This window comes from Gobius niger (assembly GCF_951799975.1).
Source record: "Gobius niger genome assembly, chromosome: 9".
NCBI classification, from domain to species: Eukaryota; Metazoa; Chordata; class Actinopteri; order Gobiiformes; family Gobiidae; genus Gobius; species Gobius niger.
The window spans coordinates 20,449,731-20,468,027 of record NC_136860.1 but is presented as its reverse complement, the minus strand read 5'-3'; the positions used below and the strand labels follow the sequence as shown (position 1 = coordinate 20,468,027).

Genomic DNA, 18,297 nt, shown 5'->3' with positions numbered 1-18,297 from the left:
AGTGTGTGATGGCTGAGATGTTGATTAATGCGCACGGTCCCTGTTATTAAATAAACAGGGTGAATACACAAAATATATTGAATAAATTAAAGCCATATCCTCTGCAACATCCAGCTCATTAGAATGCATGAGGAAATGATGTTCTGATTGCGACAAGAGTCACTCATTAAGCTGTGTTTGTCCCCTGCCAGAGCAGCACTCCCCTCTCACTGCCCCCCCCCCCCCCCCCCCCCCCCATGGCCCAAAACACTTACCCAAACGCCTGCCACGCACTCCACACCAAGTCCCTCCCTTCTGCACTGCTCTCCTGCTAAAAGCCCCCAGACTTAACATCACCCCTTCCCCAATGGACACCAGCAACAAACGTCTAACGCTCTTTTCACCTTGTACCCCCTTCTGAACAGACTGCTCTCCTTTCCTCTGCCTCCTCCTCCCTCTCCTCTGCTGGGATCTGTGTCATCATTTTAATTAATTTCTAATCAGGCGAGAGTAAACTAATCAGAGGAGGCGTTAAACAATGACAGCGCTGGCTGCTCAGACTCACACCGGGGGCCGCTGGTTGTTATGCATGCCGAGGAGCTGCACATTGATAAACAAGTCAGCGTGGACCGGGCTATCTGCGCCAATCTCCTCCGCCATACATGTTAATATGGCTTGCCGTGCCATACATATGCATCCTATTTGCATCAGATTCTGCAAAATGGACATGGACCGAGCTGTTGATTTGGCCGAGATTAAGCTTCCATTTTTTATAAACACAGCTTATGTTGTTTATGATCATTTGTATTTGCATCAAATGCATAGAACTGTGCAGATTTGTGACTGAATAAAGATATCTCAGGGACGTGTGATGGAAATGCATGTAAATGATCAGAATGGACAAATAAATAACCTAAACCTCTGAATAGTACAGTATCTGTCTGCTTCGAATAGGCTACACAAAGGCTGCAGTTATCTGTAGGCGGCCAGATCCCACCAAGGCTAAAGCTGTGTGAAAAAACAGACAGCCAGCAAAGAAGAGGGAGAGAGAGGGAAGGAGAGGGCACTTTTGGGCAATGTATTAGCTGAGACAATGCAACAAGGGAGCTCTGATTAACCTCTTCCAGACTGTGCCCAAAACAGCCAAAACCAACATGAGAGAGCCGTAATTGGCAAATTCCTACTATATGATTGCATGACAATGACGCTGATGACAGATGATGATGGAAAATTTGTTTTTAGACCGCCATCACTGTGATTGGCAAAGTGAATTTTAAAGATAAATTGTATTAGGAAATAATACAAGAAATATAGTGGATGTCTGCACACTGGGAGCGACTTCACCACAGGCGGCGAGCGGACAGCCACAACTCTTCCTGTTACTAGTCTCAATGTTTGGAAGAAAAAAAGGCTTTCATGTCGCTCTCATCAAAGCTTTGTAAGTGGACCTGATGTCTTCTCCTGCCAGCGTCATAGCAACCGCTGACCACCGTCTTGAGGACTAAGCACTATTGGCATAGTAACATGACAAAAATAAGGATGCATGTGCACTCTGAGCAAACATACGGCACTGAAATCGAAGCTGCCAAAAGTAAGTCAAGGCATAAGTTTCCACCAGATTTCTCGTTGGAAATAAACATGATATCCGTGTAACAAAAAGTACAGAAGAAGTCTTTAATGTGTTTAAAATGACTTTCTTTTTAAAATACCCTCGCCACATCTCCCTCCGTCACCACCTCCCTCTTCTTGGTCTCCATGCCAAGTATTAGATTCCCATGCCAAGCGCTTCCCTGGGATAGAATAAGGATTGCGGAGGTGGGACGCTGAAACCCTTCCATAACATGTCAAACAACGTTGGATTCCAAAATGCGAGAAGCAGAGGAAAAAGGGTTAGCGGCAGATTTTCTATGGGGAGAAAGAAACTGTCACATCATCAGATTGGTTATTCTAAGTGGAGGGATGTGGGCATGGGGGCGGCGGGGAGAGGGGTGCAGTGGCATCGGCTTGGGCTGGCAGGATCTGGCAGCGGCACACCATGGAGGTATTTCCACTAAAATAATCAGCCCCCAGGCAACGGAAGGGGGTGGGAGGTGGGACGGCGGGTGTTTGTGGGGGGGGGGGGGGGGGTGCAATATCGGAGAGATGCACTGAGAGGTTAGGGATTGTAGGGGTGGGTGAGGGACAGGGAGGATATAGGGGAGGGAAATAGCGCATGAGGAGAGAAAGAAAAATCTGGGAAGCCAACCAAGGAAATCCTGCTTCTCAGATATGCAGCTGTGGAATTAAAATTGGTATAAAAACAGCAGAACAAAAATATACTTCACACTTCTGAAGCCTATTGAAGGAATGGAAGGGGGTGGGAGTGGAGAGATGTGCCACTCTCTCCTGGCACTGATACCTCAAGCACTAGGGGTAAACAGCTATTCTCCTCACTTTAGATGGGCTGGCTTATAGGCGGGGGTGAGGCAGGCACCCACAGGGGTCTCATCAGGCTACAGGGCGAGCTCAAGATAGAAGACAAGAGCATGTGGGGGAAAAAAAAAAAAGAGCCAAATGCCCCATGAAACAATTTGTACACTTTGCCTTCCCTCAAGCGCACCAGTACGAAGAGCGCGGCATTGATTCATGATCAAACGAGCATGATCGTCACTCAAATTCAATAATAACAATCAAGCAAGCTCCAAATATACAGTAGCTGTACTTGAGGCCAGGATTAAGCCTTTTCTGCTCACACATCTGTGTTGATGTGCTCCATTACTAAACAAAGACTTATCAGGAGCTAAAACAACCATGCAAACACAGATAAATCACAGACAAATCAATTCATTTTAATGAGGGGAAATTCAAACTGAGCACAAGCACATTAGCAGACGTACTGTAAGTGTAGGTGTCGCAGACAATTTGAAAGAGCTAGCAGTGTTTTTAAAAATGTTTCAGACAATGAATTACACATTTACAGATCAAATTCAGTCCTTCAATAAATAAAATAAGGGTTAGTCAGTTACAGATGGCATTCTGGGGCAACAATGTAGTAGAATCCAAAGTCATAAGATTTGGGAACCTTTTACAGAACAATTAGGATTGTAAAACAAATTATTCTACATTTTAGATGGTGAACAGTCCTCAAAATGTGCCCTTAACAGAAAAAAGTCGTGAAAAATCATGTTGATATGCATGTGTTTGCTTATTATTAGATATTAGATTTAGAATGAAAGCAGAAAGGTTGGCACCATTGTTTACAACTGTTTTCACACAACTTGCAGCTTTTCCACTTAGTCCAACATGGACAAAAATAACTGTAAAAAGAAACTACCATTCATCGCATGCTCTCCATCAATCAACATTGAACACTTTTCTTACAACAGGTTGCCTTGCAAAAGCATGTGAGCACATCCTAATCTGTCTACTACTTTAATACTGTGCACACGCTACGATTCAGCATTAACCTGTTGAGGTGAAATGTATTAAACATTTAAATTTGCTTACAGGGACGTAGAGGGTAAAGCTATCTATTCAACCACATTTAGGCAATAAAATTCAATCCGTTCTACATATTTCAGACAGCTGTATCCCCTTGACACACTGACCTCCTTCCTTCAAGCGGCACAATAGGGATATGAAGAGCAGTCTGAACAATACATCCAAAACTTCATCCTGGAAAAATAGAAAGAGACCACACTCCTGTTTTGAACTCCTAAAGCAACTGCTAAACTAAAAACGTTGCTGATTACTTACAAACTTTGACGATTACATTTTAAGGAAACCAAGAAGAAAATATTCACTGTTTCTGCGAGGTCTGAGAATCATGTTATCAAGTATAAGCCAGCGGAGTGGAACACTATTAAATACAATCATCAAGTGAAATGAGTGTGCGAAGAAATTTTTGATGCAAACGGTTGCAGCTGCGCATTGTGTTATTTCATCATTGTAAAGACTAGATCTTAATACAAAATCTCTATGTAATATGGGCCTATTCATGGTGGCTGTGTTTCCCACTAGTTTAATTATCATCATGAGCTTTTGGAGAGATATTCAATTAAAGAGGCTCGTCTTTTGGTTTCATCAGAAAAATTATATGTATGAATGATATATGAAAAATAATTTGGAAATATTGAAATGATTCTGAAACCACGCTCATACGCTACAAGCCGAGTCAATGACAGTTCTAGAAATGAGATAATACGATTGGCAATTCGAAAATAAACGGTATGTGTGTTATTCATCTCATTGTACTATTTTCATTTGACTTAAAAATTAAGACATGTTGTGACTCTCAATTATGAAATGATTGTCAAAGAGGAATGACAATTAAGTGGCCATGAAATCAGGGAGAATAAAGGCAAAGGCAGATCCACCTTATTCACAAAGAAGCGTTTTTGTTGAAGTATTCTCAACTGAATTTGAGGCTTTCATTTCATTTCTCTGACATTCTCTGTCTGACCATCCAAGCCCTCTCCTGAGACAGTCGAGAGAAAGCGCAGCTCCAGAGAGAGCTATCAGGATTAGGATAATTAATATCATCTCATTTCACTGTGATCCTCTCTGCGGCCCACTGCACACACAAGGGCAGGATGGAGCGAATATTGTGGCAAGAGTATCCCAGCGCCTGTCAATCTCAGCTCGTGGTCCCTCACACACACACACGCACCCTCCTCAGTGGCTAAATTGCAGTTTGAGAGACGACAGGGGAGAGGCAGTGGTGGCCGCGGTGGTGGGGGGGCGCGGGCCCGAGGGACGCCATACAATGGAGCGTGCGGCTGACCAGCGTTCAGGTGAAATTGAATTGGAAATCTTCCACGGCTGGTTAGCATAACAAAGGGCCTCGTGGCTTTAGACAAAGGCTGCTTCTCTAATGCACAAAATCAATCTCTCTACGGGCCCGGCGCATTGTTCCCTCCCGCCATACAGGTGTTCCTTCAATGGTCCTTAATCAAAAGTGTCAAAACAAAGTTAAGAGTTATCTCTGCTTCTCCCAGCTGCTTCTGCAGAGCGGGAGCGGAAAGAGAGCAGAGACTGCAGATAGCAGACAGCTGAGAGGCACGTTCACAAATAAGATGCTGAAGACGTTACTATACTTGTAATGACAGGCACAGGCCCATTACTGGAAATCTTATAAGTTTAGGTGTGAAGTCCAGATGTGAGCAAGTTGTAAACCTTCAGCAGAAAGATTTTTGGAAAGAAACAAAGTGTATTTTTATTTGTTTCTAAAACAAAACAAAGAACAGGGAGCTGATCTACTGTACCAGGCCTGATCTTCAGTCTTTGCTCTGCTGGTCACGTTGTTAATATTGGTAGTGGCAGGCTTTATCCTTGAAGGTCGTTTAACAATAGGACAGACAAATACATCTCACAAGTACCCCTGCCTTTGGTATATTCAACTCCTACACTTAAAGCACTGCTTCTATAAGTCTTTATGGGCCTAGGACCTTGACTTGAGTCAGAGATGCATCAATGAAATGGGAGTTAAAGCACTGATGTGTGGTGTGCGAGTTAACCATATCTCCAAGAGTGATCTACTGTGTACACAGGGTTCAGATATGTGACATGCAAGGCCACTATTAGCATTTGACAAAAAGACACAAAATAGTCAACAACAAATAGAACCTGAGAATCAGGTTGACATGTAGCCCATGGTCTGAGGACATTCTCAGGCTTTGGAAGGAGGAGCGGAGCAGAACACAGCACTAGCCATGTGTCTTTTTTCATAACTGTAGTGATCTGAATAAATTCTACTTTGCGTTAGAGCTGTACACATCCTGAGGTTACAGTGATAAAAGTTCTCTGACGAGGGGTGTGTGGTGAGGATCAGGGTGGTCATACTGGTGTGAGTTGTTTAGGCGTTTCTACTGTAGTGCTCTGTAGCCGGGGAGAGCTCTTGGAGACTAGTTGATTAAAAAATCACATATAGGTATTTTCCATTGGACAATTCAGTGCTAAACAGTTCAGGATGCAGCTTGACCCAACTCTGTACTGTTTATGTTTCACGGTACGAGCGTATACACTCACCACCACAACAGATATTTACCCAAAAACATTACTTTTTACCAATTTTCAATACGTAAAAAATACGTCTCGAAAATGGTTCCAAAATGAGCCCTGATTGGCTCTGGTTTGACACACTGGCACAAAGTTGAAATGCAGCCCAACAAAAGTAGACGTGCACCGTGACGTGCGTGCAGTGACAGTGGAAAACAGGCATTTGTGCAGAAAAAACAGAGCTGTCAGTCAGTCCAGTCCACTGACCTCTCCAACTGGGAGGAGGTATAGGTCGGAGGAAGGGGCAGTGGGCAGAAGTGGATATTCAAGGAGAAGAGGCACAAAAGCTTAAAATGTTTGCCATCCTTTTAACATTTTGTATAAAAATGGCACGACAAAGTAAAAGTAAAGCTTTATTTGTCAATATACAATTTTACAACAACTTATGTAGGTCAGATGGAGGGATAATAACCTGTCAAGTTATGCCATGATTAGACTATGAGACTTTGCGGGCTTTCTTACTGCCCAAGTGGGATGGATCAAAAGAAGAAGCATACAAAGTAAGCATGTGCCCTAGCCCTGTATCACTAACAATGTCCACCATATAGGCATTGCTGGTGAAATGGGAAATCAAAACTTAAAACTTAACCAAACAACAAAATGGATTGAGTACAGTAGTTGTTGTATCAAAGATGGAACAAAAGACTTTCTGAATTGTGTGGTCTACAGTGCATTGCAAAGCTAACAGCACTATAGAGACAGTGACCCTATAGGAGTGGTAGACGTCCACAGATGGGAGAATGTTCAGTAGGAGTTCATGGAAGAGAACAGACATGCACATTCAGACAGCTGCCACTGACATGTCGACTGCAGCATCTCCGCGGCCTTCACCACCAGATGGTAGCTCAGAGCTCCCACTGATTCTCCCAAAAACACACCAATGCACACACAACTGCATTGTCTCCTTGCACTCTTTACAACTGGCAGGTTACATGGCTTACATTGATGTCTTATGGTTACTTTACATCTACACTAGCGATTCAAGGACAAGAGAGACTTGCCGGTCCTGTAGCAGAATCGTCATGTCCCACAAAATATGACCTCTAGGATTTGTAGACATAATGAAAGGCGGAGCATTGAATGTAATTATTGATTTGTGTTTGATGACAGAACACGGGTGTAACACATGGGAATATTGCAATAATGTTGTATACATGTCCTCAGCCTAAGATCAAGGTGACAAGTGTCCCATAGGAACAAAGTTCAAAGAAAACTTCATAAAAGATGTACAATTTAACCTCGATAAGAGGGACGTGTTCTGTAAAGGAAAAGGAAGGGCATGTCTCTAACGTCACCTTATAATGTCCCCAGGGGCCTCTACGGTCAATTGAACTAAAATGCTTTCCCTGTCCAGGCCACTAAAGGCAGCATTAGTGGCATGACAATCGTTTTTGACAACAGATTATTCAAACAGGTATACTCGGTGACTCTGTCCTGTTGGTGTGACCCTGTGCCACTATTGTGTGTCTCATCTTATTTTGCTGACCTGTATGCGGAGCAGGCAAGCAGAGGTGAGCACACAATCTCCTAACACCCAAACACAGGGAATTGGATCACCCCTGCACTGACCTCCTCAGAGCCCTGTGCAACTGAAGGGGCCAGACGCTGACCCCATGTGCCCCTGCATCTGCGGCTGCTCTGCTGTGGCTGTGGGTCGACATGACAACCTGTCAAAGACGATTGACAGGGGCCCGCCCACGGCGACCAACACTGTCACCCGCCTCGGCAAATTATCCCAAAACCCAGACAGTCCCTAATGCTTAGCAACCAATTTGCCTCTTGTCATTGTCCATATGTTGCACCTCAACATACAACATATCATCTGCAGCAGATAAATTAATAAAAATATACTGATGGTCACAAGAATAACCCTCATTATGTGCAAAATAAGTAAGTAAAACAGCAGAAAGTTACTTCTTGTTTTCAACCTGGTCTTTATAGTTTATAGCTGCATGTGACATTAATCCAAAGTTATGTATTATCCAGAATTTATAAGTGCACAATGATAATTTAGAGATAAACTTGCAACAGTTATATGCATGTGCCACAAAGTAGAAAGAACTGAGCCAAGGACACAATACGAGACAAGAAGACGGGGTTATGGAAGAACGCACTAAATGTTATTTAGTCACTTGTGCTTTTTCCATCCTTTTGTGATTGATTTTGTGACTGTACCTACGCAGTCTGATCACGCTCTGCTTTTTCACAAACACAATGTCTGCCATGCCTTTGCCAGAGCCGTGCAGGACACTGGAGCGCACAAATAAATAGCAGGCGCACATACTGAAGCCCATATACACAAACAGAAAAAGAGGGGCCCCGCTGTGCGAAAAAGAGCTACAGTACTCCCTACATCAACAGTGGCCTAGATAGCACAATACGCACAAAAGAGTCACCCCATGAAAATAACCCTCCATCTAAGCATCACTGCACTTATCTACTCATAAACATAGGGATAAATCAATTCACGAAGAAACACCTTTTTTTTTTTCCTTCTCTCATTTGAAATTACAGCTGCGGGACCAAAGCTAGCATGATAACATAGGTCAAATACACTAACCTCTTCTCTCCATGGCAACAGACTACTTTTCCCAAACCACCAAAAAAGCTGTTTGTTGAAATCATTGATATTTTTTTTTTTTTCCATGACCTGTGCCTGTGCGTGTCATCAGTGTTTCATGTGTGTGTCCGCTAAAGGCTACAGCACGGTACAGTACATGTATGTGCAGGTGGTTTGGTGTACAATCTTGGTGCTATCAGGCTGTGTGGATTAGCATAGCAGCGCCTCCACTGCTTTGTTTTACCCTGACCTGTATAATCAGTGTCACATTAGCAACACAACAAATCAAACGCCGCGAGCTTCCCTCCTGTAACCTCATGCACACGCCGCACGTCCCCTTTCATACGCCCAGCTGGCCACAGCACTGAGTCAAACACATGCTAATTAATATCAGCATAAAACCTACAGCACAGACCAAACACTTTATTTACAGTAGAAGCAATGTTGATTTTACTTTCTCACAGTTGCGTCAAGACAAATTGCGCGTGGGAGATTATGGGGACGATGAAATGCAAATGATGTCCAAATTCTTAATTCAACAGGTGCTAAATATTCAATAATAACTGATATAATACCAACTGAATAGAGAGGATTCAATTTAGACTGCTGTCATAATCAGTCACCATACTGTGACTGACTGGGGCAGCAGGATTTTTGGGGAAAAAGACTGCAAAAAGTATTATATTTGCCATTTTTTGAAAATAACCTCTAATTCTCAGTGTATATTTCAAATAACTTCACAAGCACCAACAACTGCGATGAGATTGACATATGAGCTGTTAACTTTGGGCAGTACACATGATAAAGAGAGACTTTTGGTTGCTTACAAAGGACACCATAGTACCAGCAGTCTTTGCCGTTTGCTAATTCAACTATTAAATTGTTCTCACTTGCGACAATTGGGCAGCCTTAAACTCAAGAGTCTCTCCAGGAGTATGTCGCTAAATAGAAATGAGTGATTCTGTGGTTCAGACAAACAACAAGTAATCCAATGCAGCCGTTTGCACTGGTTCATTTTACATTTATTTGCTGCTGATCAGATGAGTATCTTATTTACTATTCATCATTTTCATTTTATACTGTACTTTTAGCTTATTGTTTTTTAATGAATGCATGATCACATTCGCACTCTGTACCCATGATGCCGGATGACTTGCGTCCGTTACCCTGCATTCACACTCACACACACCCAGTCATTCATTCAACAGCATGTACGAACTCCAGAGGAAAGGCATGTAAAGTGTCTTGCTCAAGGACACACAATGGCTGAAATCATCATACAGAGTTGGGATCTAATGACGGCAATGCACAATATGGCAAAATGTATTAAATTGATGTACTTGTTTTGAAAAAGAGCCATACATTGCATTTTAGATTGATTACTTCGAGCCACATGACAATGCAGCATGCAAAAAAAGTTGCCAGTGACTAACTTTAGCTTAGGACGAAAATAAATGCTGTCGAATAGAAATATATGAGGCACAAACTTGTATGTTTCCTTTCCTGGAGTATGAAGGCAAGTTAGCATCTTCTAATCTGCTTCTACTGTAAACCCTGTACTTTAGAGGAGAAAGCTGTTGAGAGGAAGGAAGGGGCGAAGAAAGACAGGGGAAGGAAGGGATAGGAGACAGACGGCGACAGATGGGCCAAAAGACAAGTGCGGAAAACATGTGTGTGGGATCCAGCTGACATTAGCAGCTCACTTTATGAGATGTGATGATTAGCCAAATCCTGCTAATCAATGACACATTCACATGAGTTCCTGCTCTGTTGCTAAACACTAATTGGTCTATTCTGCCGCAAATGGGGAGATTCTGTTTCCCTCTTCACAACAAGCAATACGGGCTGACACGGGGGCACGTACTATGGGCGCACACGTGTCAATTGCACTTCCATGCACATACTGTACATCTGTAGCCTGGAGTATGCGGCAGATTCTGCTGCATAAAAGGTCAAATTGAGCCTGATTCAATTTGAGAATGGATGAGGGGCACAGGATCCCGGCCGACTCGCTTCAACAATAAGGAGAGAATGGGATCCTAGAGCCAGTTCACCCGGCGGCAGGGGCGGGGGCTGGAGAAAGAGCCCTAAATTCAATTTCACTTTGTTGAGTATTTAGATAATGTCTCCTAATGTAATGCCGGATTGTGAGTGGATCGACTTTAAAACTCCAGTGGTTATTAATCACAATGCAGCATCAGCGCCACCAAGGTCCGGGAAGGGGCACTGCTTTACCTGCCAGTCAGTCTTGTGAGCACTTGAATGGACTTGAACACACAGAGGAATTAATGATGTTTCACTGTGGCCCCTTTACACCTGGGCTGCCGCGTGCAATTAAAAAGCTCTTAACAAAAAGCAATTATGGGGTGGCACTAAATACAATGCCTTCTGCTTCTGAATCCATACTTTTTACTATCAGATATATACAGTGTACTGCATAGGTCATAGGAGTAAAATATATATATATGCTGTGTTATGTGCAAATCTTCTTCAGTTAAATTGCTACGATGCTTCTTTTCTGCTTGTTGATTATATACTCGGATAAATAATAGTAATCCTATGCAATAGAAAGCATAACCTTGGAGGAGGGCTTTGTCATAATATTTTCACATCTCTCAATCTCTCCCTCTCAAACTGTACACACTGCACACCCACAAGGCGAGTGGAGCGCGGTCAACGCGGGGTGTATCCTCTCGTGGTTAACGGTGCTCGGTGCTGAAGAGGAGCACAAGAGCAGGGCTCATACTTAAACGCACTGCTGTTACTACTGGGCCGGTCCCTCTGTCTGAGTGTGTCTATGTATGGAGGTATGAATGTGTCAACGCAATTATGTGCACAGGAGAGGCTGTTTGGGCTAAATAGAGTTGCAATTATTCTTTTAACCTGTTCGATTGGCTGCCCTTCAAACGGGAGGAGACATGGGGGATGCAGTCAGACTAAATTGCTGTTATCTGAAGCATTTATTATCAGATTTATGATTTTGTTTGTTCTGAATTAAAAGAACACAGACTGGAGGATTGTGGATTTAACTAAATAATGGGAGATAACAGAGAACATGGATTAGTATTCTGTTGAATGTGCTGCATTCATTAAATAAGTTTGCAGGTGTCAATTTTGCTCGCAGAAGTGATTGAGTACTGTTTGTCAGAACATCATATCAGTAAGTTGATTTAATTTGTTTTACAGGCTGCTCTTTGTCTTTGACAGCTTGAGTGTAATGCTCCATCAACAGCAAGTGGTATAATTCATTCACTAGGAAAAGCTTCAGCACAACAGACAAGGAGCAACACTTTATTTTCTCTCAATACTTCCTAAATGGCCTCATAGCAAAAGCGATGATTACCTTTTGAATTATTACTTTGCGGGAAAGAGTTTTTTCTGAAAGGAAAATGTCATTTGTGTATAGATGTTTCCTTTCAATTAGTTCTGTTCAGTAAATAACACAAATAAACGTGTGTTAACAGCATATTTTACAACAATGGGAAGGTGTTACTGACTGGTTAATATCATACTCTAAAAAATAAAACTGCGCTTTTCACACAAACATGCCAATAACGTTATCGGCACAAATCGCCAGCTCAGCAGATGTGAAAGCACATGTCACCTGTGATAACTTAACGCCCACACACTATCGTCCACACAAACGCAGAGACGCAGAGTTCCTGGCCCTGTCAATAGGACGTAAAGGGTTTTGGCACTAATGACCAGCGGCGCGATAACAGCGAGGAGGTTAATGTGTTACTGTGGGTGATCAAGATAAGACCATCTCTCCAGGTCTGTGGACAATGACACACTGAGAAGCCGTGTGCACAGAAAGCCACAAGCACAGACACACATTTTTACATAGGGGCATGTCCTCTGCCATTATCCATGTTGCTGTTTGCTTTGTTACAAAAATCTAATTTATTGATTATTAGGGTTAGGGTTACAAAAATATATAATTTACATACCTTAGCCTTGAAATCCCAAATTACTCTAAGATATCTGTCTTAATCTACTCACACAAACATATTTCTTTTCAGTTGCTACAAATGGAATTCCTTGTTGTTGATTTAAGACAACTTTATAGAACAGAAATCAGCCGTGTTACATGTGATGCATATGTATGTATAAGCTCAAGTATTCAAGTGACAAACACACCTTCCCCAGTGTGACTCAAAGTAACAGAAAATGGCTGCCCCCCTATCTGTGTGGCCGGCTGGGTCGGCTGACATTTGGACACTTGTCAATCATCTCTTTCAATAGCCGAGCGGCAGGAAAAATGGAGTCGGGGGGTCACCAACTCAGTGTATCGCCATGGCAACAACTGCACTGAAGTTCATAGCCTGCTGGGACTGTCGTCCTAAGTGTGTGGTGTGTGTGTGAGAGAATGTCCATTTTTGTTCCAGGTCGGAGTGTGTGTCCAATTGTTCGCATCAGCCAGAGGCAAATACTCCTCCCATTTGAGCTCCTCCACCTCTCACCTTGCAACCTCACATGCAGCTTTAGCCTTTTCTCTCTGCCTCCTGTTTTTACCTCTCGCTTCTAACCAGCGGGTCAAGGAACTGGGCCCTGCAGGAAGTAGAGAATCTAAAAAATAAAATGTACTTAACCTTTCAGCACCTCAGCCTCTCCCTCGTTTTGGCCCTCTGGCTCTCACCATTTATTCTTTCACATAGTGCCAATCCTCACCAGCCAAAACCTGCTTTACTAATTATTCTTTCTTCTTTGCAAGCTCATACAGGGAGGAAATGCTTTTTCACTCTGCAATGGCGAACTGAATGAAGTTTAAAAGGCAAAGATGTGTCTTTTTTCCACACGTGATTTTAATGTGCTAGATACAAGATTCTGAGCACACAAACTCAACAGTGTGCGCCATTGGTGGTCTGTTGTTGGGATGAAAACGAAGGATAATTTGTGTTCTGAACCAGGGAAAATAGCTCAGATTGAGCCTCTGAGGACAATCCACTGACCTGTTTACCAAACACTTATCGCAGAGAGGTTCACAGCCACTATTCATCCCCCTAGGACTCCAGCCGCCACACACTGACAAAACTAGTCCCCTCTGTCTACCTAGACGTTAATGACAGCAATGTACCAGCGGCATCACAAACTCAATTTCAAAGACAGTAACAACTGGCATTATGAAATTAGCCCTTGAAAATCACAATCAACAAAAAGGAGATTTAGTTTAGTTTTTAAATCCCGTATTTTATCAGAAATATTTTGATATGATGTGTATGCATGCAATTTTAAATAAATATTGTATTTTTTCCATCAACCATTTAAACAAAGACAACATTTACAAACCAGTGAATTATTTACTCCCACTTAATGAGACCAGTGTTCCTTAAAAGTCGGTAGAAAATAGCTTTGATCTGGATTAACCGTGCTCCATTACCCTGATGCAACAATACAGCCAAATGACTGCAGACTGAAACACACAAAATACATGCTTCAAGACACAGAAACCAAGGTTGCGTCCAAATCTCCCCCTGACTACAGGCTCACACTCGCGTCCCTGCAATGCTCTACCCAGACCCGCCAATGGACAAGGCCTGACTGGAATGGCGTAATTCGGGGGATAATTCATGGATAATTTTGGGATAATCTCCAGAAAACCATTCATGGCACTGCCACCCAGTTTGCCCACAGCCTGATTAGCTGTGGGCTCAGAATGCCAGACACTTGTACTGACCAGCATCGCCAGCAAGCACTTTGCTGCATGCAAAACAAAACAAACAAGGAGCTCCAGCAAGACATTCAGCTTTGTACATCTGCACTAAATAAGACAGACGACAAATAATAATTAGACCAGACAGAAGGAAACCTACAGAGTGGAATAAAACATATGAAACATGTGAAAAACATAAACACTCCGTTTAAAGATTCTCCAGGGAAATACAACCAGGGCACTGCTGATAAGCATTGATAATGTGTGAGTGCCACCTTGTGGACAAGTAACAGCAACAGGACACGTAAACCAGCAATCTGTGATCTGATACAGTATAGTAGTTGTAAAACTATTTCATACTATTCTCAAGAGAAGTGTACTTCGCACACATTTAAGGGAAACATTAACAAAAATTAATTGAAACAATAATTTAAAGTAAGATAATCAACCTACTTCTATGTAACTTTTATAATGGTAATAATAATAATGCTAATAACAAAAACATTAATTTATTTGCATTATAGTTAAGCATTAGCAATAGCTTTTCAAAATCCAAATCTAATCTTATGTGTAACCTATTAATACAAAGCCAATATTCAATTTAATAATGAATGGTGTGGGGAAATTTGCTCCATGTATTATTATATACTGACATCTAGTGGCCAACGTTTGCGCTCTGCCTGTCAGAAGAAACACCTAAGAGACTCAATGGTAGATAAGCGTCCCAGCTGATATTAGAGACTGGTCCACATTCAAGGCATTTAAAACAAAACTGATGACTGTACTTTCAGTGTTGTCTCATGTCTTATGTGTTGACTTGTGGGAATGATCTGTTTTTGATATTTCTTGATCTGCCAGGAGCTACACATGGAAAATAGCAATTGGCTAGTTCACATTTATAGGTTCATTAACACAGATTGATATGAATAAATCTATATACAGAGTGTTACATACCTATATATTATAACATGAAAATGATGAGCACCTATAACCTTTGTGACTTAACACTAATGTCCTCTTAAACTATACCATAATCATAAAAAAAAAAGTTACACAGCCTTCAGCTAATAGAGCTTTTCCCGAAGGATAATGTAGCATCCAGCAACTTCTTGTACTGACCACATTTGGTTAAATATCAAATGTAACCAAATAAACTTGCTAAATAACCCACTGCAGTTAAAATGGATAAAGCTTGAATATCTGTAAAGACCTTCAGTCATCCAGAATGTCAGCCACACAGTCTTTATAATCTGTCTTAATTGATGTAATTCAAGTAATGAAATCACTTACAAGTAAAAATCATTTATTGATAATCATCAAGATTATCAATTAATAGAATAAAAGATATAAGCTACTCACCATCAGACAAAGTTTATGATGAGACAGCAACACTTAAAGCTCCTTAACCCATTCTTCAGCTCTGTCCACTCAACTTCCGCAGTCGTAGTCATGAAGTGTTCACTGTCATTAAAAACAGCCAAATTAGAAAAGATCCAAAGCAGTGCTCCTAATCCCAACCATCCCCTGAGTTTGTGAAGTCCTCATCATCTGTCCAAAAAGATAGAGATCACACAAAAAACGTGTCTTTTTGGTCAGCCAGCAAAACCACTTACATCCAGCTCTTTTAGATCCTTTACTTGAAACATCTGAAGGGCATCAGGATCAGCAGACTCCTGAAAAACCTAAGTGTGAGAGACAGCCCAGAAAGATGGATGTATCAAAGTGACATTAAAGCTCACCTGTTTCCGGGCGCTGGTGAAAGCCTCCTGTCAGCAGCTATGTGCCTCTCGCTCTGTCCCTCCCCGTCACACCGACTGCTTTGCTCTGCTCTCTTCACTTGACCAATCCACTTCACCAAGTACAAAGTCCACAGATCTTTGCTCTGTGAACCTATTCCATTTGATGACACTCATGCTCACTTGCCTCCTCACCACTTTTTCTGCCACAGCAGACGGCTCAAGGTGCTCAAACCATTTCCCAATCTGCAGCTCTCCTTGGCTCTTTCTTATCATGCCTATCTCTCCTATTCCCGTCATTTTCACCTCTCTCACTCCTTCCCACTTTAAGTCCTTTCACTTGCTCTAATAAGTCCTCTGCCTGTACTCAACCATTACCAATTTTGTCTGACCCACTATTTGCCATTAGCCCCTTCCCCTTGCGCCTCCACTCTCCATCCCTGTCGCTGCCTATCCGCCTTATATATCCTCAGCCTTCGCCTTGCCTTCTCCCCATCTCCAGCGGCATGAATATATTATTATCTACACAATAGGGCCCTGCTTATTGTTTATGAATTACCAGCCTTGCGGCCAAACAAAGCCTATTTTCATAAGAAACCTCCATTTCATTTCAGCTCCAATTAGATTGGGGGCTAAAGAATAGGAGTCCTCAGGCCTCAGCCCCTAAGGATGGCAGGTCCATTCAGCTTCATTCAATGGGGCCTTATTGCTTTCCCATACAAAAGAGCACGTGGACGGGCTTTCAGACTGAAACACCAACCAAAAATGACTGGGAGACAGTACTGTACAATAACAAATCTTTAAAGAAAGGACACAGAGTGCTTATCCTCCCATCCATCAATTCATCCCTCACTCTTGGCTTTCTTCTTCTCCTCTGTTCGTATATTGTAGGACCTGGACATTAATGACAGACAGTTGAAAGAGAAAGGGAGTGAAAGAAAGAGGAGAAGAAAGAGGCAGAGCAGCTCAGTTTTTCACAATACATGTCAAGTCTAAATGATCACTGCTGCTGAATAGACTGAGAAAAGTGTGTATGTATGTGTGTACAGCTGATTGATTCTCTGCTTTGAAAAGGGACAAAAAATAGTGAACGAACGAGAGAGAGGAAGACCTTGATGCTTTTTCTGTGTGCCACAATAGTCTGCAAGTCTGAGCCTTATTGTAGTGTGGCCACAGTGACAAGCTGTCACTCCATCCCAGAGTGAGAGCGGATGCACCAGGTCACAGCACGGAGAATATTTCTGCCTTTTCAATTTTTCAATAAAATTTCTCATAAAACAGACATTTCACATTGAGACGAGAGCCACATCACAGCAGGTCAACACATTAAAGTTTGAACTAAATGGTTACTTCCTCCAGGAGAGCACAGTAGAAAGCCTGTGGTACTAAAAAAGATTGGTCCAAGGATTTTACAAAATATAGCCAAGAGATTCATTCATCAAGTCAGAAGTGCAAAGTTTGTCGCTTAGTGTGTTTGGATTGGTTGGTCTTTAGGAGGTGGTCGTCTAAACTGAGGCCAAGTGTTCAACAAGTGTTCAGGACAGTGCACATGCAGCTCACCAGTGTAAATCGGCTGATGAAGATGAGGGGCTGCTTCTGTAAAGAAAAAAAAAAGAAAAAATCACTAAAAAGGTTTGCTTAAGTTGACTCAATAACCAGACTTAGTTTGGTATTACTTGGTTTACTGCCATCGATTACACACACAGGCGAATACCACTGCAGTACCACATTTGAACCGCTCAAACCCGAGTAACGCGGTACTTAGCAAACCTCGCGCACATGCACTGTAGGAGAAACACAACTTAACAGCTTACTCAACAGATTCAGCAAGATGATTGCAAGAGATGACAAATTAAATACTGATAGTGTATTTAATATAACAATTAGCACAGATTTATGAATTGAGGTCAAATAACTAAATAAACACACACACACACATCATCAAACAAGATTATAAAACATATTTTGATTGATAATATGCTACAAATTTTGGGAACCACTGCTAAGAGTATATTTACATCCTGCTATGGATTGGCCTAGAGTCCCACAGCCACACACTGCTAGTCTATGCCGACAACACACAGCTAATTTTTCAGTGAAACCTGTTCAGACTGATCAGATAGAGAGGCTTATCAGCCAAACAAAGCACTTAAAATGCAGGGGCTGGTGACGTCTCGAGTCTCGACTTCCAGCACAGTATCTACATTTAAGTTCTAAGTTATACATTATTAATCTCTGTAGAGAAATTTGTTTTCTGCATTTGACCCATCCTCAATGTCGCTGGGTGACCTGTAGGAGCAGTGGGCCGGCGCTCAGGGACCCATCTCCATGAT

At 42.1% G+C, this 18,297-nt stretch overlaps 1 long non-coding RNA gene across 1 annotated transcript in view; it reads right to left on the bottom strand.

Annotated features, from left to right (window-relative positions):
• The window catches only part of LOC306967439, a 47,705-nt gene extending 31,350 nt beyond the window's left edge, over positions 1 to 16,355 (bottom strand). The window contains exons 1-3 of the long non-coding RNA XR_013793192.1: positions 15,968 to 16,355; positions 15,842 to 15,901; positions 15,588 to 15,689 (exon numbers count right to left, since the gene is read on the bottom strand). This is a non-coding gene — a long non-coding RNA (uncharacterized lncRNA). The remainder of the gene's footprint in view (positions 1 to 15,587; positions 15,690 to 15,841; positions 15,902 to 15,967) is intronic.
• Between the last annotated feature and the right edge of the window lie 1,942 nt (positions 16,356 to 18,297).